Genomic DNA, 27,849 nt, shown 5'->3' on the forward strand with positions numbered 1-27,849 from the left:
ACATCTTAATATTTTTTATATAGCTAAATATAACCATGTTACTGATGCTCCGGAAAAAAACGGGCATTTTGGGGTGAATTTGCATACACGTTTTGTATTTGATAATCTAGAAATACATGTATGATGTTAAGAAAGTGCATGTTCTGAGTGTGGGCTGTGATGACAGTATAGTCACAGGAAAAGACTGGCCAGTGTTTCTGCTCATCGAACTGCTTTTGAATGTCAGTGTGGGTCTGGCTGACTCGTGCTTCCTGATGAAAGGGCACTGGTGCCAAAAAGGGAGGTATAGAACACACACACTTTACACTTCCTCTATGTTTGTCTTACTACATAGCCTTGAGAGTAAGATATTTAATACTCTTATCATAAACATTGGATGATCTTTCATTTGAGTGTTTGATTGACATGTGTGATGTGTGAGTCTCTGTGTGGGAAGTTCAGATGTCCGTTCAGAGCTGGTGTCCCAGACACAGCCCCAACTCCCCCCACTTCTTACCCAAGCAATGCTTGGTTAAGTTGGATCCTTTAACAGATTGCACTCAAATAAATACTATACAATTCTATCCTTGGATAACATTTCTAGTTTGGGAGGCCTTTCTTTCTATCCCTAAAGCACTCTGAGTCTACCCAGAGAGAGACTCGGGCAGAAGTGGAGCCCATTTTAACATCTCTTTATTAATTTACAAGGCAGATGCCCATGTCCAGGCTCAGTTGATCTGACGGGTGTACAGTATTTTGCTCAGTAACAGGGTGTAGTAAGCTAGTTTATTATACAAACCAATCAGTGCAAATTATAACAGCTGCCTCAGATCACCAAAATATATGAACAATGACAAAGAATATTAAAAACTAACATATGTTGATATTTTATCAACATGTTTTCAGTACCTCTTTTATATCAGGGTTGCATAAGATTAACTCCACTAACCTCACTAAAAGTGCATGATGTCAGAGTTCGTTCTTGTGCGTCCATCCACAATTAACATAGATGTATATGTAACTAGTGATTGACTTTGTTGTGGAAATAGGTTAGTTAACAACCTATGGGAATCTGGTTTAGTTGCCTGTGTGTCTCTGTTACCCTCAGTTTCATTCTTGTATTATTTTATCTCCACTGTTTCTGTCAACAGAAAGGTTGCTCTACTCTGGGAATGAGAAGGGAGGGAGAGGGGCAGAGGACAGCCACACGTCCTCCTCTCCTCAGAGAATAGTATATATTATTCCTACCGATCCAGTTTCAAGGCTGCAGTTAACTGTGGTGACTTTTGATGTTCTTTTATAAGCAAACTCAATTGGACATTCACTGTCAGAACAGAGTGTATGAAGCTCATTGAAATGACAATCATATGAACGTAGATCAATGATAAAAGGTCAGCAAAGTTTCAAGTTTCATGGCTTACATATGTTCTGTGCTCAAAGAGAGACCCCCAATATCCTGTAAATCCAGTGAAGCCACACTATCAACGTCACGGCATCCTCCACATAGTGTCACTCTCTATCCAAAGGAGGGCAGTGTTTAACAAGAACAGAGTTTCAGTTAACTGTTGACCTGTCTCTCCATGTTTTGGTGAGAATGATTGACACATTCATTTTCAGGAAACAATCAAAATGATGTTGACATGTTTTTTCTCTGTAAGTATAAAAATGTGATAAAGTAACATGTTTAGATACTTTATGGTTAATCATGTATACCCCTTCAAACAATTACAACAATCTACAACAACAATCAGCTACAACAATCAGTAGGGAGAAGACAGCTACAACAATCAATAGCCTAGCCTAAATCACATCACAACAAATATTTAAGTACATTCATTTGAATGTTTGAGCTCCAGCTGTGGTTAATATTTGTTTGTTGCCTCTACTCCTCTCTGTCCTCTTTCCTCCGTCCTCCTCTAGTCCTACGTCAGAGAGTATGGATTGTAATTATCAGGTCTCATCATCAGAGCATTGTGGGGGCGTCACTCCAGCCCTCTCAGTAGGTCAAAGATCACTCACATTGTTTATAATGTTTTAGGTGAGAGAGGAAAGAGAGGAGAGGGTTGTTCTGTTTGTACCTAAAACAAATACACGAGTTAGATTAAGAAACAAATTAACAGCAACAAATTTGACACAAACAGATAGTTGGATGAAGTTTAGCCATACAGTGCCTTGCAAAATTGTTCAGGCCCCTTGGATTTCTTCACATTTTATTGTTTTACAAAGAGGGATTCAAATTTATTTAATTTTCATTTTTTGTTAGCAGTATACACAAAATAGTTTGCAATGTCAAACGGGAAGAACATTTGTATTTTTAAAGATGAAAAAAAATCTAAGAACTAAAATATAGTCATTGCTAAAGAAGTTATCTCATTTGTTAAGGCAAGCCTAAATCAGTTCAGGAGCAAAATTTGGCTCATCAAATCACATAACAAGTTACATGGACTCACTCTGTGTGAAATAATGGGGGTTGACATGATTTTTAAATGACTAACCCTTCCTCTGCCCCCCATACACACAACGTATGTAAGGTCCCCAAGTCATGTACTGAATTTCAAGCACAGATTAATCTACAAAGAACCAGGGAGCTTTTCAAAAGCCTCATTAAAAAGGGCAGTGATTGGTAGATGGGTAACAATAACAAATCAGACTTTGAATATCTCCATAAGCATAGTCTAATTAATTATGATGTGCATTCTGTATTAAACCACCCAGTCACCTCAACGTTTACAGTCGTCCTGAACTGAGCTGCAGGACAAGAACGAAACTGCTCAGGGATGTTACCATGAGGCCATTGGCGATTTTAAAACAGCTACAGAATTCAATGGCTATGATGGGAGAGAACTGAGGATGGATCAACAACATTGTAGTGGCTCCAAAATAATGACCTAAATGACAATGTGAAATGAAGAACACAAATTTACAAAATACAAATTTTCCAAAACATGCAACAAGGCACTAAAGTAATACTGGCCTAAACGCAAAGCCCTATGTTTGGGGCAAATCCAACACAACACATCACTGAATAACTACCTCCTTATTCTCAAGTATGGTGGTGGCTGCATCATGTTATGGGTATACTTGACATCAGCTAACGCTGGGGAGTTTTTCAGGATAAAAATAAATGTGAAAGGGCTAAGCACAGGCAAAATCCTAGAGCAAAACCTGCTTCAGTCTGCTTTACATTTGAAGGGCTCCTGAGTGGCGCAGCGGTCTAAGGCATTGCATCTCAGTGCTAGAGGTGTCACTACAGACCCTGGTTCAATTCCAGGCTGTATCACAACTGGCTGTGATTGGGAGTCCCATAGGGCGGAGCACAATTGGCTAAGCGTTGTTAGGGTTTGGCTGGGGTAGGCTGTCATTGTAAATAAGAAATTGTCCTTAACTGACTTGCCTGGTTAAATAAATAAATACACTGGGAGAAGACAATAGCCTAAAATACAAGGCCAAATCTACACTGGAGTTGCTTACCAAGAAGACAGTGAAGTGGCCAAGTTACAGTTTGACTTAAACCTGCTTGAAATAATATGGCAAGACATCTTGGCAAAGCTTGAAGTATTTTGAAAAGAATAATAGGCAAATATTGCACAATCCAGGTGTGGAAAGAAGTTAGAAACTTATCCAAGAAGACTCACAGCTGTAATTGCTGGCAAATGTGTTTCTAACATGTAGTGAGCTGAATAATTATGCAGCAACTCTATTTTACGTAATTTCTATTAATACACAAAACTACATAAAAACATTTCTTCTGCTTTGACATTAGAGTATTTTGTGTAAATTGTTGACACTTATGAATCATCTCTTCTCAAGGTGGAAAAAAAGAGACAAATAACACACAAAGAGCATCAACCCCCTCCTCCCTGTCAAGTTGCAACAGCGGTAAGAAAAGATATCTGATTCTTGGAGCTACAGGCTACAACAAAGTGCTTGAGCTCTGCCCATTGCACAAATTGTTGACAAAAAATGTAAATTAAATCCATTTTAATCCCACTTTGTAACACAATTTTTTTAAGAAATCCAAGGGGTCTGAATACTTTTGTAAGGCACTGTATATACAGTATAACCTACAGCTACAGTTTGCATAAATGTTGTCCCTGAAAAGTGTCCCACTCCAAACACTGCCTAGTATATCTAAGAAATGTGGGAGTGGTAATGCTGTTCAGTCAGAAATAGAAATTCAGGAATTGCACTGTATCTATAACTTGCTTGGACTGTTCCTTTCTTTAAATGGCTGCTGTTGTCTGGTTCAACATGAGCAGGAAGTGCAGCGCTCCAAGTCAGCTCCAGGAAACGAGAAAAAACACCAAAAGCCCCTTTGTGTTGCCTTCCTTATTTACAATTGTTTACTGACCACAACTACATTATCAGCATATATTTCTGACCCTGTCACAGGGTCGTGTGCAGGGTAGGGATTCCAAACACAAAAAATACATAGAAATCACAGACTCTCTGTGCAAATTTACTAGCCAGGCAGGCATTGGATGAGTCTTTCAAGGGAGGGAGGTAGAATTTAATGTGCTGCTTTTTATACGAGTGCATGATGGTGTCTTTGTCTCTACTGAATGGTTTGTGTTTTGATTAAATGTTCAGCTGAAGTAAAAGAAACACTGAGCAATGATCTCATCGCTGGTGCTGTTTTCTGGAATGGAAACCAGGAGCATGTTTAGCTTTTCTCTGTCTACTTCTCTCTTCTTTCTCGATTTCTCGTCAGTGTAACGGACACTCTGCACTCTTTAGTGGCTTGAATGGGATCTTTAATGGGAACTCCAGTGAGAGGCCCTTAGCTGATATTTAATTACCTCAGGGCTCCGGAGAGGCTCCATACTTTTCTTCTCAGGCCCATTATGCGCTTAGCTGAGATGAGTGAGGAGGTCAGACCGGACTGGACCCAGGCCCAGCACAACTGACCAGGCCCACAAAGGTGGAACACTGACAAAACCTCACTCAGAAAGGCAAGGTCCACACAGGAGTACATTATTATCATTTTACCCTAAAATACATAGGAGGTAAACATCCACAAGGACATAGAGACATACATTAATGGATTGATGTGACCATATGCTCAGAGAGTGAATATGTGCACCTCCCCCTCCATCAAGGCCAGCTTAGATGAGATGCCATCTCTTCCACTTCCTCCCACAGAGCTGTGGGGATGGGGGGGTAGTGGTAATCAGAAGATCAGGCCTGAGCCGACATGGTCCCACCCAGCTCTCATGGGTTCAGAAGAGGGTCGGAATTTGGGGAGGGGAGAGAGATTATCCAGGGCCGAGGGGCAGGCAGGGCGTTTCTCTCCCTCAGGCTCCCATCTAGCATTGTCCGGAAGTGTAAAGGGCGACTAGTGTTATCATGAGGAGGTTCTCCAGAATACGACGAGCTACTGTCAGCCAGCCGCCCTGGAGCAACTGTCAAATCAGGGACAAAGCCCCAACCCACATGTCTCCCCCTGCTGTATCTCAATGTAAAGTGACAGATGTTTACAATGTTACAAAACATTCAGTCATTTGTAACAAAGTGGTTGTCCGTTATTTAACAGGCCCAGATACTGTATATACGTTGAGCAGTTGGCCTCAGGAGGATCAAGAGGGAAAAGAAAAGGGAGGGTTGATGTTCTGGGTTGGCAGAGGAACCATTCCTTCCTCTCTACCAATCATACTCCTTTCCTTTTGCTAAAGTGTTTCTCAAATTCAGTGGAGTAAAAATACATTTTGAGTTTTCAAGTCTTTGATAATGCACGTTTTAGATGCCTACTGGCAAGAAGTGATCTCCTAGGAACTGGAGCCTGCAGCTCCTGCCATTTAGTGAGGGCTTTCTGAGGTAAAATATCTAAATAGAGGCCCTTCGAAAGAGAAAATCAAACTACACTATAAACAAACATGTAAACACTGTCTCTCAGTGTTTCTTTAAATGTTTTTGCATTCCTGCATTCCACCCCCCTGTTCTACAAAGTGTCATACAGAGCCTTTGATTTGATGTTCTTAAAAGTTGATAAATGTCTTCAGGCTCTACAGCTCAGGAACAGCTAATTCTCTCCATATGTGTGTTTGTCTGTGTTTGTGTGCTGCATTAAGAGTTGTTAAACCCATTGGCTCATATACTCCTAAATGATTATCATGAAAAAACTGCTTATTGGATCAACTTCTTTTAATAAGGTTGTTTATTTACCTGCGTAAAAAATGGAGTTAAATTGCCTATTAATCATATTACTGTAGTGATTCACAATTGAGAGAGAGCCTACATCAGCATAAAATAGATGAAAAGCCCATAATCTGTAACCACAGCAGCCATTTATCACAAACACCGGCTTCTCTGGCATTATTACTTAAGGTGAGAGCTGGAAATATTCTTCAAATAATCTGAGGAACTATTGTCATTCTCAATTAATTCTAAAAACCGACTTTGTTTACTTGCTGTTTGAGGTGAAGAAAAATTACTTTTAGAAGCTCCACAGCTCAGTCGTGGTGGTGAATGAAGACAATAAGAAATACTATCCCCAAATGGACACATTCATAGGCCTACATTTGCACGCAGGCCAGGTAGATTAGTCCGACTTATACGTGCTTAATCGGGTGCACGTCCTTACTCCACATTGACAGGAGCATTTCAAACAAAAGTTTTTGTTTGACATGTTTTGTGTCATCAGGAAAAACCTCTATCAACCTTTGATACAGTCTTGGAAATGAGGTTTGTCAGACTGCCTTAAAATAGTTTTTATCTTTGAAGCTTCTTGCTTGTCCAGTGTTTTCTGCACAGAGAGAATAAAGTGTTGTATCTGCAAATGTTCACCTCAGTGCCCTCATAGACTGGACCTCCCTGGTTGCCTGACCCTGCTGAGACCCCTGTCACTATCTGCTCCTGCTCAGATCAGGCATAATAATAATTCAGATGACCATTATTCCCAGATCCCAGACAGTAGCCCACCCATCAACTCAAGATGGAACTGTATCCATTCACTGATTGTTACAATATACTCCAAATTCACCTGAGCTTCGTAGACTGGTCTTCCCTGGCTGTCTGACCATGCTGGGATAATTGTTACTATCTGATCCTGCTAAGACATGATGAGCATGGTATTGTGTACTGACTGTGCACCATGACAGTGTAGCCTATAGAGCTGTTTATACCATGTCAGTGTGAAAAGTAGGGAATTAGCTAGGGAAACTGACAGATCAACAACGTTACTTTGCTATACTGACTAATAAAAACTCACATTGAGCTGTCAAAAAAACGCTGGCCGCTGGTTTCATCGTTTGATTCAGGTCTAGTGGGATTGAGGAAAAACGATTAGCTAAAGTTAGTGAGATAGCCAACTTTTGGCTTGCTCTAATGGTACATCAACTAATGAAAACTAGCGAAGTTAATTTACTTCTGTTGAAACGGTATAAAAAGGCTACTAAAAATGTCCTACACACAACAGGTGTTAGATACAGCTACAGTTGAAGTCGGAAGTTTACATACACCTTAGCCAAATACATTTAAACTCAGTTTTTCACAATTCCTGACATTTAATCCAAGTAAAAAGTAAATTTTAGGTCAGTTAGGATAACCACTTTATTTTAAGAATGTGAAATGCCAGAATAATAGTAGAGAGTGATTTATTTCAGCTTTTATTTCTTACATCACATTCCCACTGGGTCAGAAGTTTAAATACACTCTATTAGTATTTGGTAGCATTGAACGCAGAGCTTTCTAAATAAGAGTCCCTTCCTGATTGGATTTTTCTCAGGGTTTCACCTGCAATATCAGTTCTGTTATACTCACAGACAATATTTTTACAGTTTTGGAAATTTTAGAGTGTTTTCTATCCTAAGCTGTCAATTATATGCTTATTCTAGCATCTTGTCCTGACAAAATAGCCCATTTACTTTGGGAACGTTATTTTTCCAAAAATGAAAATAGTGGCCCATAGTTTTAAGAGATTAATTAAAAGCACAGTCAACTTAGTGTATGTTAACTTCTGACCAACTGGAATTGTGATACAGTGAAATAGGTGAAATAATCTGTTTGTAAACAATTGTTGGAAAACTGACTTGTGTCATACACCAACTTGCAATGTCCTAACCAACTTGCCAAAACTATAGTTTGTTAACAAGAAATTTGTGGATTGGTTGAAAAACGAGTTTTAATGACTTCAACCTAAGTGTATGTAAACTTCCGACTTCAACTGTACCTGACAGATAGCTAGAGACTAACATTAGAGCCAAACTGGCTGTGGTAGCTACTAGCTAGCTAGCTCGTTCATTATCTTCAGATATAACTTCAGCCGAGAGGTAATATAACATTACTGTAGCTAATGTTACATGTCAATTACACTACTTGCTCAGCACTGGGAATAAATACTTTTTTTCTGTTAAGTCAAACAGCAGTTACCTTGCCAGGTATATCAATCAAATATAGAGTAGCCAGTTTCTGCTCTGTTTGCTTTTACAACTCTGAGAAAAGAAAGCAACTCACACAGAGACAGCAGCTGCAGACCTCATGCCTTTCAGAAGCTTTGCCTTCACACAGCCTGTCTGCACACTCTGTGGTGTCTGCTCAGTCCTAAATTCAGCCGGTAAACCCAGCCAATCAGCCTACCTGACTGCTCTGAGGCGTCTGTATGGTCCTAAAGCACACTGATACAGCTTGTAGTATAACAGTGGAATGATAAAACGGGGGGGGACAAAAATGCTATTTTAAAATGTGAGGGGAACATGTCCCCCCTGTCCCCAGAGAAAATTGCATACTGCATTATGTCCTTCTGACTAGTCCCTTGGACATAAAATAGGTTTGTTTGGATTGCACTAAGGTGGAGTGAATGGGAGGGTGATATGGGTTGGAGGGGTCATAGTGGTGATTGAGGGTGACAGAATAATTCAGATAACTGGATAATTGGCTGGTGGGTTTCAATAGAGGGTGCAGTTACTATGGAGGGGTGGTGGGCATTCTGGTGAATGGCAGACCTCTATTGATCTCTCTTTCCAGTCTTGGCCTCTCATCTCACACAGGTAGGCAGGCGACTGTGCAGTCTCTCCTTCAAATGCATTACATCAGCCAGGTATGATAATGTCGTCGTTCAGTCACGACTCCGTGAAGCATAAGATATTATAGTTTTGAATGTCCCGTTGGTAGTTTAATCTTCTGCATAGGTCATCGATTTTATTTTCCAAAGATTGCATGTTTGCTAGCAGAATGGAAGGCAGTGTGGCTTTATTTGATCGCCTACAAATTCTCAGAAGGTAGCCCGCCGGACCCTTTTTCTCCGCCTTCTCTTCACGCAAATGACGGGGATCTGGGCCTGCTCCCGGGAAAGCAGTATGTCGGGCTCGTCGGACTCTTTAAAGGAAAAAATGGATTCTGCCAGTTTGTGGTGAGTAATCGCAGTTCTGATGTCCTGAAGTTATTTTCGGTCATAAGAGACGGTAGCAGCAACATCATGTACAAAATAAGTTACAAACAATGCAAAGAAACAAACAAAAACACAATTGTATAGGAACACGGAAGACGTCAGCCTTCTTCTCTGGCACCATTTTAGCAATGCAGGCCCTGAGAAATCTCTTCCCTCCTTTGATGGACTTATCTCTCCCACTCAAACGTTTTCACAGAGTGTGTTAGGGTCTTGGTTCAACTATAGCTCTGCAATCGGTTTATTGATGCTCACTAATGACTTGTTTACGGATGTGTGTATCTTTCTGCTGTGCACAAGGCTGTACTGGAAACCAGGCTATCCTGTATGCAGTGCAATATATCAACAGGCACATGGAGCTCGTCTTCTTTGAAATCTAGATTTGAAAGAAAGTGCAAGCCTCAAGGAAACCAGAAGATAGGAAAAGCAGGCTGCTTTCACAGCACTTTTCAGAGGATGGAGTGTTCGAAGAGAAATACAGTCAGCATTAGAGCAATGTGATGTTCTCCAGACCGAAGCATCGGACTCTTAGGGCAATATCATCTTCAGATTGATGGAGATCATTATACAAAATAATGATGTGGATGGTCATTATGGTATCTGTTAGTATAGTATATGCTTGTGGTCAGTGGCGGACTTACCATTAGGCAGAAGAGGAAATTGCATCAGGCCTCACGTCATCAAGGAGCCTCATGAGCTGGGCATAATTGTTTATTTGTTTACTAGTAATATATACAGTGCCTTGCGAAAGTATTCGGCCCCCTTGAACTTTGCGACCTTTTGACACATTTCAGGCTTCAAACATAAAGATATAAAACTGTATTTTTTTGTGAAGTATCAACAACAAGTGGGACACAATCATGAAGTGGAACGACATTTATTGGATATTTCAAACTTTTTTAACAAATCAAAAACTGAAAAATTGGGCGTGCAAAATTATTCAGCCCCTTTACTTTCAGTACAGCAAACTCTCTCCAGAAGTTCAGTGAGGATCTCTGAATGATCCAATGTTGACCTAATTGACTAATGATGATAAATACAATCCACCTGTGTGTAATCAAGTCTCCGTATAAATGCACCTGCACTGTAATAGTCTCAGAGGTCCGTTAAAAGCGCAGAGAGCATCATGAAGAACAAGGAACACACCAGGCAGGTCCGAGATACTGTTGTGAAGAAGTTTAAAGCCAGATTTGGATACAAAAAGATTTCCCAAGCTTTAAACATCCCAATGAGCACTGTGCAAGCGATAATATTGAAATGGAAGGAGTATCAGACCACTGCAAATCTACCAAGACCTGGCCGTCCCTCTAAACTTTCAGCTCATACAAGGAGAAGACTGATCAGAGATGCAGCCAAGAGGCCCATGATCACTCTGGATGAACTGCAGAGATCTACAGCTGAGGTGGGAGACTCTGTCCATAGGACAACAATCAGTCGTATATTGCACAAATCTGGCCTTTATGGAAGAGTGGCAAGAAGAAAGCCATTTCTTAAAGATATCCATAAAAAGTGTTTAAAGTTTGCCACAAGCCACCTGGGAGACACACCAAACACGTGGAAGAAGGTGCTCTGGTCAGATGAAACCAAAATTGAACTTTTTGGCAACAATGCAAAACGTTATGTTTGGCGTAAAAGCAACACAGCTCATCACCCTGAACACACCATACCCACTGTCAAACATGGTGGTGGCAGCATCATGGTTTGGGCCTGCTTTTCTTCAGCAGGGACAGGGAAGATGGTTAAAATTGATGTAGAAGATGGATGGAGCCAAATACAGGACCATTCTGGAAGAAAACCTGATGGAGTCTGCAAAAGACCTGAGACTGGGACGGAGATTTGTCTTCCAACAAGACAATGATCCAAAACATAAAGCAAAATCTACAATGGAACGGTTCAAAAATAAACATATCCAGGTGTTAGAATGGCCAAGTCAAAGTCCAGACCTGAATCCAATCGAGAATCTGTGGAAAGAACTGAAAACTGCTGTTCACAAATGCTCTCCATCCAACCTCACTGAGCTCGAGCTGTTTTGCAGGGAGGAATGGGAAAAAATTTCAGTCTCTCGATGTGCAAAACTGATAGACATACCCCAAGCAACTTACAGCTGTAATCGCAGCAAAAGGTGACGCTACAAAGTATTAACTTAAGGGGGCTGAATCATTTTGCACGCCCAATTTTTCAGTTTTTGATTTGTTAAAAAAAGTTTGAAATATCCAATAAATGTCGTTCCACTTCATGATTGTGTCCCACTTGTTGTTGATTCTTCACAAAAAATACAGTTTTATATCTTTATGTTTGAAGCCTGAAATGTGGCAAAAGGTTGCAAAGTTCAAGGGGGCCGAATACTTTCGCAAGGCACTGTATATATATATATAATTATATAATATATATAATTTCTCCACTTGAGGCTTCTCTCGAGGAGCGATTAAGATTACATTTTAACAGGGAAATGATCTAAGTTAAAAAATGATTTAGTAAAAAAGGTACTGCTAATAATACTCCCTTCGTCATTGTGGCAGAGAGTACATCAATCAAATCAAATTTATATAGCCCTTCGTACATCAGCTGATATCTCAAAGTGCTGTACAGAAACACAGCCTAAAACCACAAACAGCAAGTGTAACAGTATAACTTTAGACCGTCCCCTCACCCATACCCGGGCGCGAAACAGGGACCCTCTGCACACATCAACAACAGTCACCCACGAAGCATTGTTACCCATCTCTCCACAAAAGCCGCGGAACTTGCAGAGCAAGGGGAACCACTACTTCAAGGTCTCAGAGCAAGTGACGTCACCGATTGAAACGCTATTTAGCGTGCACCGCTAACTAAGCAAGCCGTTTCACATCCATTACACAAGCAATGCAGGTGTAGAAGCACGGTGGCTAGGAAAAACTCCCTAGAAAGGCCAAAACCTAGGAAGAAACCCGGCTATGTGGGGTGGCCAGTCCTCTTCTGGCTGTGCCGGGTGGAGATCATAACAGAACATGGCCAAGATGTTCAAATGTTCATAAATGACCAGCTTGGTCCAATAATAATAAGGCAGAACAGTTGAAACTGGAGCACCAGCACGGCCAGGTGGACTGGGGACAGCAACGAGTCATCATGTCAGGTAGTCCTGAGGCATGGTCCTAGGGCTCAGGTCCTCCGAGAGATAAGAAAGAAAGAGAGAAAGAGAGAATTAGAGAGAGCACACTTAAATTCACACAGGACACCGAATAGGACAGGTGAAATACTCCAGATATAACAAACTGACCCTAGCCCCCCGACACAAACTACTGGAGCATAAATACTGGAGGCTGAGACATGTACTTGCCTTCAGAAAGTATTCATACCCCTTGACTTATTACATATTTTGTTTTGTTACAGTTACAGCCTGAATTCAAAATGGATTAAATAGATTTTTTTCATTCAGCCACAAGAGCATTAGTTAGGTCAGGCACTGATGTTGGGCCATTAGCCCTGGCTCTCAGCATTCCAATTCATCCCAAAGGTTTTCGATTGGGTTGAGGTCAGGGCTCTGTGCAGGCCAGTCAAGTTCAGTCAAACATTTCTGTATGGACCTCGCTTTTTGCACAGGGGCATTGTCATGCTGAAACAGGAAAGGGCCTTCCCCAAACTGTTGCCCCAAAGTTGGAAACAAAGAATTGTCTAGAATGTCATTGTATGCTGTAGCTTTAAGATTTCCCTTCACTGGAACTAAGGGGCCAAGCCCGAACCATGGACAAAAAACAGCCCCAGGCCATTATTCCTCCTCAACTTTACAGTTGGCACTATGCATTGGGGTAGGAAGCCTTCTCCTGGGATCCGCCAAACACAGATTTGTCCATCGGACTGCCAGATGGTGAAGCTGGACTCATCACTCCAGAGTTTGCATTGCTCCAGAGTCCAAAGGCGATGAGCTTTACACCACTCCAGCCAACACTAGGCATTGCACATGTTGATCTTAGCCTTGTCTCAGCCATGGAGACCCATTTCATGAAGCTCCCGATGTACAGTTATTGTGCTGATGATGCTTCCAGAAGCAGTTTGGAACTCGGTAGTGAGTGTTGCAGAGGACAGATGATTTTTATGTGCTACGCGCTTCAGCACTCAGCGGTCCCGTTCTGTGAGTTTATGTGGTCTACCACTTCGCTGCTGAGACGTTTTTGCTCCTGGACGTTTCCAGCTCGAGCAAGGCAGAGGTTTTACAAATGGACTTGTTGGAAAGGTGGCATCCTACGATGGTGTCATGTTGAAAGTCTATGGAAATTACATGGCTGTGTGCTCAATTTTATGCACCTGTCAGCAACGGGTGTTGCTGAAATAGCCGAATCCACTAATTGTATATATAGTGTATCATATGCCCCAGTCCATAGGAAGGATCACCCTAGTGAAGTAATCCTGTGGATGTCGCATAGGCCTACTCTCTCTCCCTGCTAACTTCAACTCAGAGAACTGTGCAGCGTCATCACTGTAATTAAACCTGTTTTTATGACAATACTTGTGAGAAATAAACTAACAAGAAAATGTGGGCAATACATCTACCCACCTTACATCATGCCTCCTGTGGCATCTGTTTCTGCGACGTTAGTTTGAGCATAGGACTACACATTCCCTGTCAATAACTTTACAATAACTGTTTGTACTTCCAAGTACAGCTTGCATGCCAAAGCCCATTTGGGTATTGAGGAGGGGGTGAATGGGAGACATTTCTATTCCAACTCTCAAGACGTGAGAGGCGCACACAGCTGAAATCCCCCTTCTCCCTCCACCCACCCTTCCCCCGTTGCTCTTTGAAGCCCAAACAGCACATTGCTCCCTGCTGCCATAGCAGCTCCTAGTTGAGTGTGTGTCGGTCTGTGTGTTTGCACCCGCGGATAAACTCTCGAAGAGTGCTCAACAGGAGTTAGTAGGCTACAAAGCTGTGGCGCATGGTATCGTTGCCTGTTTTCGCCACTTCTCCAAAAAGTCCATTAGAAGTCACTGCCCCGGGTCGGGTGGAAGTCTTCTTCATCCTCATTGGTTTGTCCACACCCCTCCAGAGATAAGGAAACAAGCCTTCCGCTTCTCTCGCAGCAGAGGGGGAAAGTGACACTCGTGAAACTGGAGGGCAAATGACAAAGGAGCTGCATTGCGTGAACAAGTCTCTTGGATATTCATTGTGTCAATTGCCTATTTCTGATGAAGTAATTCGCTGAACTAATTTCCTTTTTTATTTAATTGACATTTTCATTTGAAATTTGGATTCAAAGATTTGGAGCGACTTCGGCTGATAGACTGACTACCTACCCTGGCGGCAGACATGTATGTTGATTTTGTGTTTATCTTGTGGTTTGTCCTAAGTAGCATATGGCATTTAGGTGTGAATTTAAGAAGTGTGTGTATATTTATTTTCACGATATTTGATATAGTCTTCTGCATAGCCCGGCTACTGCAATACAGTAAGTCACGTGAAGCACAATTTTGCAACCATTCAATCACACAACGGACTGCATGTAGACTAGAGACTATAGATGGGCCTGGGTATTTAGTCTGATGTTTCCTTTTAAAATAAATTGTGGTCTACTTTGTGTTGGTGGAATCCTCCAGCAGATTGTCATGGGTGACGAGGCAGTGACCCATGATGAGTGCAGGGTAGACGGAGAGGGCTCATTGTTGCTCAGCGTTATGATGACAAAGAGAGTATTGTCTGTAAACTGGTATTTGTTTGATATTTGAAATGAATGCGATAGAGATGCTTGGTAGCCACGGGTATTTAGTAACACATGCCGCGGGAAAGAATCCTTGGCTTTTTATGAAACAGAGGGCGACACACTATATAGCCTGTCAGTGCACCATATGACAATCTGTTTATAGAATCCAATATATTGTACGTGTTAGTGTATCAGCTGTCTGTCAGAATCACTTGGCACTACACTAACATTTTGTTTCGCGAATCATGTCCTTATCTACATTGCTGTTGCTTGCCGATTTCCCTTAGCTAATCTCCTACAATCTAATCCATCTGTTGACTTTTTTTCTATGTCTATGCAAGGGAATGTCTCCATCTGCAAATGATAAAATCTGCGGCCAATGTAAACAAGGTTTCAAGTTTTAATAGCCAGAATAAGCATCTGGATAAAATGGACAAGCACATCCCATGTTTGGAGTGAAACCATTGCTAGATAATGTCCTGCATGTAAGCCGAAACAGTTACAACTTTCCAGAAACCGTCTTAAATTCCGTGTAATAGAAGCCTAACACGAATAATCATGATGTCATTGACGCTGCTGACTAACTACATGTAACTGCCAAAATAAAGGAAACCCCAACATAAGGCGTCTTAAAAGGGCAATGCACGTTGGCATAGATTCTACATGTGTCTGGAACTCTATTGGTGGGATGTGACACCTTTCTTCCACGAGAAATTCCATCATTTGTTGTTTTGTTGGTGATCGAAAACGCAGTCTCAGGCTTCGCTCCAGAATATCCCAGATGTGTTAAATTGGGTTGAGATCTGGTGACTGAGACACACACCCTATGCTCCTTTGAGACCCTTCTTTCAAAGTCACTGAGATCTCTTCTAGCCACAATATTGGGTGACTGGGCATTTTTATACATGACCCTAAGCATGAGGATGTTAATTGCTTAATTATCTCAGGAATCGCACCTGCTTTCAATATACTTTGTCCCTCATTTAATATATTTTGGCAGTTACCTGTATGTTAATAGATTTGAGAGGGTTATATTCCTATTATTACAGTTATGGCCTATGAACAAAATGTCCTTCTCTCTCGATATGATCTTGTTGGCTATGACAATGTTTTACCCAATGGCCAGCTCAGCCCCGCGCCTCTTCTGGAAGTAGTAGCCCCAGTCTGAACAGAGTGTGGGAAACTCTGCCTTCTGGGTAGTACCAAGCCAGGGCCACACAATCTGCCCTTTGTGCAAGGGCTTGACCGCCGTCAGGGGGCTTAATTTAGCCAATGATTCGATCAACAAAACAATTATGATAAAAGGGATATAGACAGGGAAGTAGGATAGGAGTGTTTTTCTCTCAGTGGGCTGTACACACAAGAGGCTGGCCAGGCTGTCATGGCAGTGAAAAATCCCTCTGCCTTCAGAAATAGGTTTGTTAACGTGATAGCGTGAAGTGGTTTTGTAGAGACTGGTCGTGGGAAGGATGAGTGGTGTTATGTTTGGGATATGAGGATTGCTGTGTACCCCATGTGTAAGACCAACACTGACCTACACACATCCCCCTGTGCCCACAGTAGAGCTAGATGATATGGTCAAAAATCCATAGCATGATAAATTTACCCTTTTAGTTTTTTGTTGTTGCAATAATTATACATTTTTTTTGGGGGGGGGGTGTTCAGAGACTCTCCGTTAGCGCCATTTTTACACCATGTACAGGAATTGCCACAATATATTAGCCTAAGTTATTTGGCTACCAGGTGATCCAGCATATGATTAATAAGATGATGAAACGCTTCTACAGAAAGAGACCTGTATTTTAAACATGCATTTATTTCTTCAGATTTAAATGCAGTAGTATTTCATCCAAGTTCAAGTATATTGGTGTTTGGTAATTGCAGCATATTATTTGCTCCAAATGCAATCAAAATGTAGGCATAACTTTTTGCTAAATTTATATTGAACTTTATTACAATACATACCAATGGCGAGGTGTAGTCGATGTCCAAGACACTGCAACCTCATCCACCTGTTTAAGTTGGTGGCTTTAAAGATGTTTGCCCCACTGTCCATTGTGATGCACACCTGCTTCTCCTCTGGCGGATCCCAGGCTGCTAACGAGTCCCACAGCCCCTGGGATATTATCTCTGCAGTGTGGTCCTCTGGAAAGTGGGCGGTCTGCAAGCACCTGCTGCGCAGCTTCCAGTCGGCGTCGATGTAGTACAGTGTCAATGACATATAGGGCTCCACTTGTTCTCGCGAAATGGTGCACCTGTTTTGGCATGACATTTCCTGTACATGGCATTTTGTAATTCTTGTCCAGAGTGTAAACCATCTACTTGAACCTACTTTGTTGAGTTTGGGGCCATGTCTTTATGGATGTGGTACATTATGGCATCTTATTTCATTCCCTCAGTATGTGTTTTGCATAGGGAGTTGTGTTTGCAAAATATTCCATAATGGGTTGTTGCCTGGGGTTTGCTCTTGTTATGATGCTTGTTGGCCTCTGCCCAATTTTGTTTTGTTTTCATGCTGTATTAACATGGCTGTGTTTCAAATGGTGGAATAAGTTGCTTGTGACCCGTGTTGTTGCTATAGTATTTTGTCATTTCAATATCAAATCAAATTTTATTTATATAGCCCTTCGTACATCAGCTGATATCTCAAAGTGCTGTACAGAAACCCAGCCTAAAATTCAAAAAAGCAAGCAATGCAGGTGTAGAAGCACGGTGGCTAGGAAAAACTCCCTAGAAAGGCCAAAGCCTGATTCCTCTCTAGGTTTCTTCCTAGGTTATGTGGGGTGGCCAGTCCTCTTCTGGCTGTGCCGGGTGGAGATTATAACAGAACATGGCCAAGATGTTCAAATGACCAGCATGGTCCAATAATAATAAGGCAGAACAGTTGAAACTGGAGCAGCAACACGGCCAGGTGGACTGGGGACCGCAACGAGTCATCATGTCAGGTAGTCCTGGGGCATGGTCCTAGGGCTTAGGTCCTCTGAGAGAGAGAAAGAGAGAATTAGAGAGAGCACACTTAAATTCACAAAGGACACCGACTAGGACAGGAGAAGTACTCCAGATATAACAAACTGACTCTAACCCCCTGACACAAACTACTGCAGCATAAATACTGGAGGCTGAGACAGGAGGAATAAGCCCAAACAACTGATCCTTTTGCTGTAATTATTTCTGGGACTGCATTTTCTTTGTCTCTGTTCATATCTCCACCTAACGAACGAGGCTACTCGCAACATCACTTGAGAGAATTGCCAAGAACAGGTGTGGGAAACATGGGATAGAACACGGCTCTGATTGGCTGCTGTAGTCTTGGTTCAAATGAAACGGCATAGATGGACGTGTTAAGCTCCAGTACAGAGTGTGCGGGGGCACCGGTTAGTTGAGGTAGTATGTACATGTAGGTAGAGTTATTAAAGTGACTATGCATAGATGATATCAACCGAGAGTAGTAGCGGTGTGGGGGGTGCAATGCAAATAGTCTGGGTAGCCATTTGATTAGATGTTCAGGAGTCTTATGGTTGAGGGGTAGAAGCTGTTTAGAAACTTCTTTGACCTAGAATTGGTGCTCCGGCACCGCTTGCCGTGTGGTAGCAGAGAGAACATTCTATGACTAGGGTGGCTGGAGTCTGACAATTTTTAAGGCCTTCCTCTGACACCGCCTGGGATAGAGGTCCTGGATGGCAGGAAGCTTGGCCCCAGTGATGTACTGGGCCGTTTGCACTACCCTCTGTAGTGCCTTGCGGTCAGAGGCCGAGCAGTTGCCATACCAGGCAGTGATGTAACCAGTCAGGATGCTCTCGATGGTGCAGCTGTATAACCTTTTTGCAGATCTGAGGACCCATGCCAAATCTTTTCAGTCTCTTGAGGGGGAATAGGTTTTGTCGTGCCCTCTTCACGACTGTCTTGGTGTGCTTGGAACATGTTAGTTTGTTGGACACTAAGGAACTTGAAGCTCTCAACCTGCTCCTTTACTGCCCCATTGATGAGAATTGGCGTGTGCTCAGTCCTCTTTTTCCTGTCGTCCACAATCATCTCCTTTTGTCTTCATCACGTTGAGGTTGTTGTCCTGGCACCACACGGCCAGGTCTCTGACCTCCCTATAGGCTGTCTTGTCGGTGATCAGGCCTAACACTGTTGTGTCATCGGCAAACTTAAAGATGGCGTTGGTGTCGTGCTTGGCCGTGCAGACATCAGTGAACAGGGAGTACAAGAGGGGACTGAGCACACACCCCTGAAGGGCCCCTTGGGTTGAGGATCAGCATGGCGGATATGTTTTTACCTACCCTTACCACCTGGGGGGGCCTGTCAGGAAGTCATGGATCCACTTGCAGTGAGAGGTGTTTAGTCCCAGGGTCCTTAACTTATTGATGAGCTTTAAGGATACTATGGTGTCGAACGCTGAGCTGTAGTCAATTAATGGCATTCTCACAAAAGGTGTTCCTTTTGTCCAGGTGTGAAAGGGCAGTGTGGAGTAGATCTGTGGATCTGTTGGGGCGGTATCCAAATTGGAGCAGGTCTAGGGTTTCTGGGATAATGGTGTTGATGTGAGCCATGACCATCCTTTCAAAGCACTTCATGGCTACAGACGTGTGTGCTACGGGTCGGTAGTCACTTAGGCAGGTTACCTTAGTGTTCTTGGGCACAGGGACAATGGTGGTCTGCTTAAAACATGTTGGTATTACAGACTCGGACAGGGAGAAGTTGAAAATGTCAGTGAAGACTTGCCAGTTGGTCAGCGCATCCTCACAGTACACGTCCTTGTAATCCGTCTGGCTCTGCGGCCTTGTGAATGTTGACCTGTTTAAAGGTCTTACTCACATCGACTGTGGAGAGTATGATCACACAGTTTTCCGGAACAGCTGGTGCTCTCATGTGTTCCGTGATTCCTCAGATGGCATTGAGGAATACACGTAATCAGTCATTGGCTTCATAAATAAGTGCATCAATGACGTCGTAACCACAGTGACCGTACATACATACCAGAAGCCATGGATTACAGGCAACATCCGCACTGAGCTAAAGGCTTGAGCTGCCGCTTTCAAGAGCGGGACTCTAACCCGTAAGCATATAAGAAATCAGTTTCTTGATATGCCACATCTGTCAGGTGGCTGGATCATCTTGGCAAAGGAGAAATGCTCACGACCAGGAATGTATACAAATGTGTGCACAAAATTTGAGAGAAATAAGCTTTTTGTGCACATTTAACATTTCTGAGATTTTTATTTTATTTCAGCTCATAAAACATGTTGCGTTTTATATTTTTGTTCAGTGTATGCACTATAGACCATGTGTTTTGTTTGATTTATTCACAATACATCTCAAACTCCAAACTGTCTTCAGGAATACTGTTGTATACACTGGTTATACCCAAACATTAGAAACATATTCCACACCCCGCTTCCCTTTGCCCTCAGAATGGACTCAATTTGTCTGGGCATTTACTCTACAAGTTGTAGAAGGTGTTCCACAGGGATACTTGCCCTTGTGGACTCCAGTGCTTCCCACAGTTGTTTTAAGTTGGCTGGATGTGCTTTTGGTGGTGGAACATTTTGATATACACGGGAAACTGTTAAGTGTAAAAAAAACACAAAAAAACCCAGCAGTGTCGCAATTCCTGGCACTTACTACCAAATCCTGTTCAAAGGCACTTAAATGTTGTCATGCCCATTCACCCATGGCACACATACACAATCATCGTCTCAACTGTCTCGGGATTTAAAATTCTTCTTTAACCTGTCTCCTCCCCTTAATCTACACTGATTTGAAGTGGATTTAACAAGGGACATCAATAAGGATCATAGCTTTCACCTGGATTCACCTGGTCAGGTGTTCATCATGTTTTCTATACTCGGGGTACACATTTCTTTTGATACTAGGGTCAATGAGAAAAAGAACTGAGAAGTTGGAATGCCAATTAAATGTCCTCTTTCTCTCTCAGGGTAATTGCTTGTGTACACAGTCATATCTACCACTTTAAAAAAATGATGGATGCAATTAGTGTTTGTAGTTGAGTTTGGCTCTTGTTGAGTGTTGGTTCACTGTCAATCATTACTTGACAATACTAATCTCTTTATCATTTCATTGGCACAAACCCTCAAGAGACTCTGCTACATTGGGAGAACAATGAATGCTCTAATCAGAACAACTTAGAAGCCACAGAGTGCAGGGTAGACCAGCCCAGTCTATTTCAGAACACTGTGCTACGAGGCAGCCGAACTCGCAGAGAAAAGAAGAGACCACAGTGTAGTTGTCAAGCTCCCTGAGCTTTTTCAAACAGGAAGCTGCAGGATTTACAGTTATGTGGTGGTGATTTAGAGGTGGACCGATTCTGATTTTTCAACGCCGATACCGATTATTGGAGGACCCAAAAAAATCCGATACCGATTTAATCAGGCTATTTTTATTTTTTTAATTTAAATTTATTTATTTGATTATTTTTGAATTATTTTTTATTTTATTTGTAATAATGACAATTACAACAATACTGAATGAACACTTATTTTAACGTAATACATCAATAAAATCAATTTAGCCTCAAATAAATAATGAAACATGTTAAATTTAGTTTAAATAATGCAAAAACTAAGTGTTGGAGAAGAAAGTAAAAGTGCAATATGTGCCATGTAAGAAAGCTAACGTTTAAGTTCCTTGCTCAGAACATGAAAGCTGGTGGTTCCTTTTAACATGAGTCTTCAATATTCCCAGGTAAGAAGTTGTAGTTTTATTATAGGACTATTTCTCTCTATATACGATTTGTATTTCATATTGGATGTTCTTATAGGCACTTTAGTATTGCTAATGTAACAGTATAGCTTCCGTCCCTCTCCTGGACTACAACCAGGAACACCGACAACAGCCACCCTCGAATCAGCGTTACCCATGCAGAGCAAGGGGAACAACTACAACTCTCAGAGCGAGTGACGTTTGAAATGCTATTAGCACGCACCCCGCTAACCAGCGAGACATTTCACATTGGTTACACCAGCCTAATCTCGGGAGTTGATAGGCTTAAAGTCATGCACAGCGAAGAGCTGCTGGCAAAACACACGAAAGTGCTGTTTGAATTACGAGCCTGCTGCTGCCTACCATCGCTCAGTCAGACTGCTCTATCAAATCTTAGACTTAATTATAACATAATAACACACAGAAATACGAGCCTTAAATCATTAATATGGTCGAATCCGGAAACTATCATCTCGAAAACAAAACGTTTATTCTTTCGGTGAAATACGGAACCGTTCCTGTATTTTATCTGACGGGTGGCATCCCTAAGTCTAAATATTCCTGTTACACTGCACAACCTTCAATGTTATGTCATAATTACGTAAAATTCTGGCAAATTAGTTCGCAATGAGCCAGGCTCCTCAAACTGTTGCATATACCCTAACTCTGCGTGCAATGAACGCGAGAGAAGTGACACAATTTCACCTGGATTTCTTTTAGCTAAATATGCAGGTTTAAAAATGTATACATCTGTGTATTGATTTTAAGAAAGGCATTGATGTCTATGGTTAGGTAAATCAAATCACATTTTAATTGTCATATACACATGGTTAGCAGATGTTTAATGCGAGTGTATCGAAATGCTTGTGCTTCTAGTTCCGACAATGCAGTAATAACCAACGAGTAATCTAGCTAACAATTCCAAAACTACTACCTTATACACAAGTGTAAAGGGATAAAGAATATGTACATAAAGATATATAAATGAGTGATGGTACAGAGCGGGATAGGCAAGATGCAGTAGATGGTATCGAGTACAGTATATACATATGAGATGAGTATGTAAACAAAGTGGCATAGTTTAAAGTGGCTAGTGATACAGTGCCTTGCGAAAGTATTTGGCCCCCTTGAACTTTGCGACCTTTTGCCACATTTCAGGCTTCAAACATAAAGATATAAAACTGTATTTTTTTCTGAAGAATCAACAACAAGTGGGACACAATCATGAAGTGGAACGACATTTATTTGATATTTCAAACTTTTTTAACAAACAAAAACTGAAAAATTGGGCGTGCAAAATTATTCAGCCCCTTTACTTTCAGTGCAGCAAACTCTCTCCAGAAGTTCAGTGAGGATCTCTGAATGATCCAATGTTGACCTAAATAACTAATGATGATAAATACAATCAACCTGTGTGTAATCAAGTCTCCGTATAAATGCACCTGCACTGTGATAGTCTCAGAGGTCCGTTAAAAGCGCAGAGAGCATCATGAAGAACAAGGAACACACCAGGCAGGTCCGAGATACTGTTGTGAAGAAGTTTAAAGCCGGATTTGGATACAAAAAGATATCCCAAGCTTTAAACATCCCAAGGAGCACTGTGCAAGCGATGATATTGAAATGGAAGGAGTATCAGACCACTGCAAATCTACCAAGACCTGGCCGTCCCTCTAAACTTTCAGCTCATACAAGGAGAAGACTGATCAGAGATGCAGCCAAGAGGCCCATGATCACTCTGGATGAACTGCAGAGATCTACAGCTGAGGTGGGAGACTCTGTCCATAGGACAACAATCAGTCATATATTGCACAAATCTGGCCTTTATGGAAGAGTGGCAAGAAGAAAGCCATTTCTTAAAGATATCCATAAAAAGTGTTGTTTAAAGTTTGCCACAAGGCACCTGGGAGACACACCAAACATGTGGAAGAAGGTGCTCTGGTCAGATGAAACCAAAATTGAACTTTTTGGCAACAATGCAAAACGTTATGTTTGGCGTAAAAGCAACACAGCTCATCACCCTGAACACACCATCCCCACTGTCAAACATGGTGGTGGCAGCATCATGGTTTGGGCCTGCTTTTCTTCAGCAGGGACAGGGAATATGGTTAAAATTGATGGGAAGATGGATGGAGCCAAATACAGGACCATTCTGGAAGAAAACATGATGGAGTCTGCAAAAGACCTGAGACTGGGACGGAGATTTTTCTTCCAACAAGACAATGATCAAAAACATAAAGCAAAATCTACAATGGAATGGTTCAAAAATAAACATATCCAGGTGTTAGTATGGCCAAGTCAAAGTCCAGACCTGAATCCAATCGAGAATCTGTGGAAAGAACTGAAAACCGCTGTTCACAAATGCTCTCCATCCAACCTCACTGAGCTCGAGCTGTTTTGCAAGGAGGAATGGGAAAAAATTTCAGTCTCTCGATGTGCAAAACTGATAGAGACATACCCCAAGCGACTTACAGCTGTAATCGCAGCAAAAGGTGGCGCTACAAAGTATTAACTTAAGGGGGCTGAATAATTTTGCACGCCCAATTTTTCAGTTTTTGATTTGTTAAAAAAGTTTGAAATATCCAATAAATGTCGTTCCACTTCATGATTGTGTCCCACTTGTTGTTGATTCTTCACAAAAAAATAGTTTTATATCTTTATGTTTGAAGCCTGAAATGTGGCAAAAGGTCGCAAAGTTCAAGGGGGCCAAATACTTTCGCAAGGCACTGTACATGTATTACATAAAGATGCAGTAGATGATTTAGAGTACAGTATATACATATACCCTACATTATTTATCTCATATGTATGTAAACATTATATTAAGTAGCATTGTTTAAAGTGGCTAGTGATATATTTAACATCAATTCCCATTATTAAAGTGGCTGGAGTTTGAGTCAGTGTGTTGGCAGCAGCCACTCAATGTTAGTGGTGGCTGTTTAACAGTCTGATGGTCTTGAGATTGAAAAACAGCTTCTGTCTCTCGGTCCCAGCTTTGATGCACCTGTACTGACCTCGCCTTCTGGACGATAGCGGGGTGAACAGGCAGTGGTTCGGGTGGTTGTTGTCCTTGATGATCTTTATGGCCTTCCTGTGACATCGGGTGGTGTAGGTGTCCTGGAGGGCAGGTAGTTTGCCCCCGGTGATGCGTTGTGCAGACCTCACTACCCTCTGGAGAGCCTTACGGTTGTGGGCGGAGCAGTTGCCGTACCAGGCGGTGATACAGCCCGCCAGGATGCTCTCGATTGTGCATCTGTAGAAGTTTGAGTGCTTTTGGTGACAAGCCGAATTTCTTCAGCCTCCTGAGGTTGAAGAGGCACTACTGCGCCTTCTTCACGATGCTGTCTGTGTGGGTGGACCAATTCAGTTTGTCTGTGATGTGTACGCCGAGGAACTTAATACTCACTACCCTCTCCACTGTTCCATCGATGTGGATAGTGGGGTGTTCCCTCTGCTTTTTCCTGAAGTCCACAATCATCTCCTTAGTTTTGTTGACGTTGAGTGTGAGGTTATTTTCCTGACACCACACTCCAAGGGCCCTCACCTCCTCCCTGTAGGCCGTCTCGTCGTTGTTGGTACACGTTGGAACAGTCTGTTTTCGCGAATGCGCACCGCATCGATTATATGCAACGCAGGACAGGCTAGATAACTACACATGGTAGATGATATTACTAGTTTAACTAGTGATTTTGATTGTTTTTTTAAAAGATACATTTAATGCTAGCTAGCAACTTACCTTGGCTTCTTACTGCATTCGCGTAACAGGCAGGCTCCTCGTGAAGCAGGTGGTTAGAGCGTTAGACTAGTTAACTGTATGGTTGCAAGATTGAATCCCCGAGGTGACAAGGTAAAAATCTGTCGTTCTGCCCCTGAACAAGGCAGTTAACCCACTGTACCTAGGCCGTCATTTGAAATAAGAATATATTCTTGACTGACTTGCCTAGTTAAATAAAGGTGTTAAAAAAAAAAACGAAAATCGGCCCTAATTAATTAATCGGCCATTCCGATTTAATCGGTCAACCTCGAGTGGTGATGTTATGAAGTGCCTTCGGAAAGTATTCAGACCACATTTTGTTACGTTACAGCTAGGGAAGCACGATATATCAGTGAACATAACGGAATCAGCCGATATTAGCTAAAAATACCAACATCGGTTTCGGTCCAATGTTAAGTTTAACGCCGACGTGAAAAACCAATGTCAAAGCTGACATGCATTCCTATATAACGTAGGTACAGGAAATAATGACGCCACGTTAAATGTTACGCTACATGTGCAACACTGCCATTTGAAAGAGTAAGAAAATAACACCAAGATAATGGAATTCATTGCCCTTGACAATCAACCGATCTCTGTTGTGGGTGATGTTGGCTTTTGCGACTGGTCTAGCACCGGTATACACTAATGTTACCAAGTGTGCTATTGTTCAGATGTTTCCCTACCGGAGTTACAGTAATAGCATCACTGCTATTAGCTTCACGACATACACTATGGGACGCCGTTTGGCTCTTTGCGTGTCAAAAAAGATGCACGTCAAATAACACTGACTCATTAAATGAGCTTTTAATATGACACGTCAAATAACAGCGTTCTATTACAGAATGTTGTGGGTTCTGAATTTGCACTTGCAAGCCCACCACCACTACTATCAGTAGCACTGTCAAAGCTGTCTGCAAACACCGGCCACAAACGATGTGTTTACTATTGGTAATAAAGTTGGTAATAAAGCATTATTTTTTTGACCGCAACTTCTGGGGTAGCTAGCTAGCTTTAGCTTGGTACCAAGATGGCACAAATACAACCTTCCTGAAATCAATGACCAGTAGAAACTGCAGTCATTTTCACTATTCTTAGCATTGATTTAGGAATCCTTGTAAGTGTTAGCAAGGTAGCCACTTGTTCGACTATTGAAATTGAACTTCAGTTCATGAAAATAAATAGCTAGCCAGCTACTTAACCCTGTTGCCCAGAGCTAACCTTATAAGCAGCCAGCTAGTGTAATCTGGCTAGTTAGTCTTGACCAGACTGGGTTATGTGTTGTGAAGCTAGCCACAATAAGGGTTAGGCACAATAGTGGAATTTGCGGTTTGCCTTCAAAATAAAAGTACTTCTTTGAAAGTGATGCAGAAGGTTACAATTGGTGGAATCATGCCATATTTAGACTAGATAGTGTTCGAAAAGGTTGGAATGTAAAGCAATGAAATGGGGCATCAGTCTACTCAGTGACACCCACAGAACACACTGTGAAGTGTTTAGGCAAATATTAGCGTTGTAGCTCTTATTGTGGGACTGTGAATTCCTATTTATTTTTTATTTCACCTTTATTTAACCAGGTAGGCCAGTTGAGAAAAAGTTATCATTTACAACTGCAACCTGGACAAGATGAAGCAAATCAGTGCGACAAAAACATCAGTTACACATGGGATAAACAAACATACAGTCAATAACACAATAGAACAATCTGTTTACAGTGTGTGCAAATGAGGTAAGGCATTAAATACTCCATAGTGGCAAAGTAATTACAGTTTAGCAATTAACACTGGAGTGATAGATGTGCAGATGATTATGTGCAAGTAGAAATACTGGTGTGCAAACCAGCAGAAAAACTTATCGGGATGAGGTAGACATTTACATTTACATTTAAGTCATTTGGCAGACGCTCTCATCCAGAGCGACTTACAAATTGGTGAATTCACCTTATGACATCCAGTGGAACAGCCACTTTACAATAGTGCATCTAAATCATTTAAGGGGGGTGAGAAGGATTACTTTATCCTATCCTAGGTATTCCTTAAAGAGGTGGGGTTTCAGGTGTCTCCGGAAGGTGGTGATTGACTCCGCTGTCCTGGCATCGTGAAGGAGTTTGTTCCACCATTGGGGAGCCAGAGCAGCGAACAGTTTTGACTGGGCTGAGCGGGAACTGTACTTCCTCAGTGGTAGGGAGGCGAGCAGGCCAGTGGTGGATTTGAATGGCTGTGGTAGTAGTTGGTAGTTGGTTTGAATGGCTGTGTACTGTACAGTTGCAGCGATCAGTAAGCACCTCTGATAGCTGATGCTTAAAGTTAGTGAGATATAAGTCTCCAACGTCAGTGATT

The 27,849-nt window shown here is 41.9% G+C and overlaps 1 protein-coding gene across 1 annotated transcript in view; it reads left to right on the forward strand.

Annotated features, from left to right (window-relative positions):
- The first annotated feature begins 14,190 nt into the window (after positions 1-14,190).
- LOC135509387 (rho family-interacting cell polarization regulator 1-like) overlaps positions 14,191-27,849 on the forward strand; it is an 86,213-nt gene continuing 72,554 nt past the window's right edge. The window contains exon 1 of the mRNA XM_064930012.1: positions 14,191-14,647. The gene's annotated coding sequence lies outside the window, so the exon portion shown is untranslated. The remainder of the gene's footprint in view (positions 14,648-27,849) is intronic.

This window comes from Oncorhynchus masou, chromosome 22 (genome assembly GCF_036934945.1).
Source record: "Oncorhynchus masou masou isolate Uvic2021 chromosome 22, UVic_Omas_1.1, whole genome shotgun sequence".
Classification (NCBI taxonomy): domain Eukaryota; kingdom Metazoa; phylum Chordata; class Actinopteri; order Salmoniformes; family Salmonidae; genus Oncorhynchus; species Oncorhynchus masou.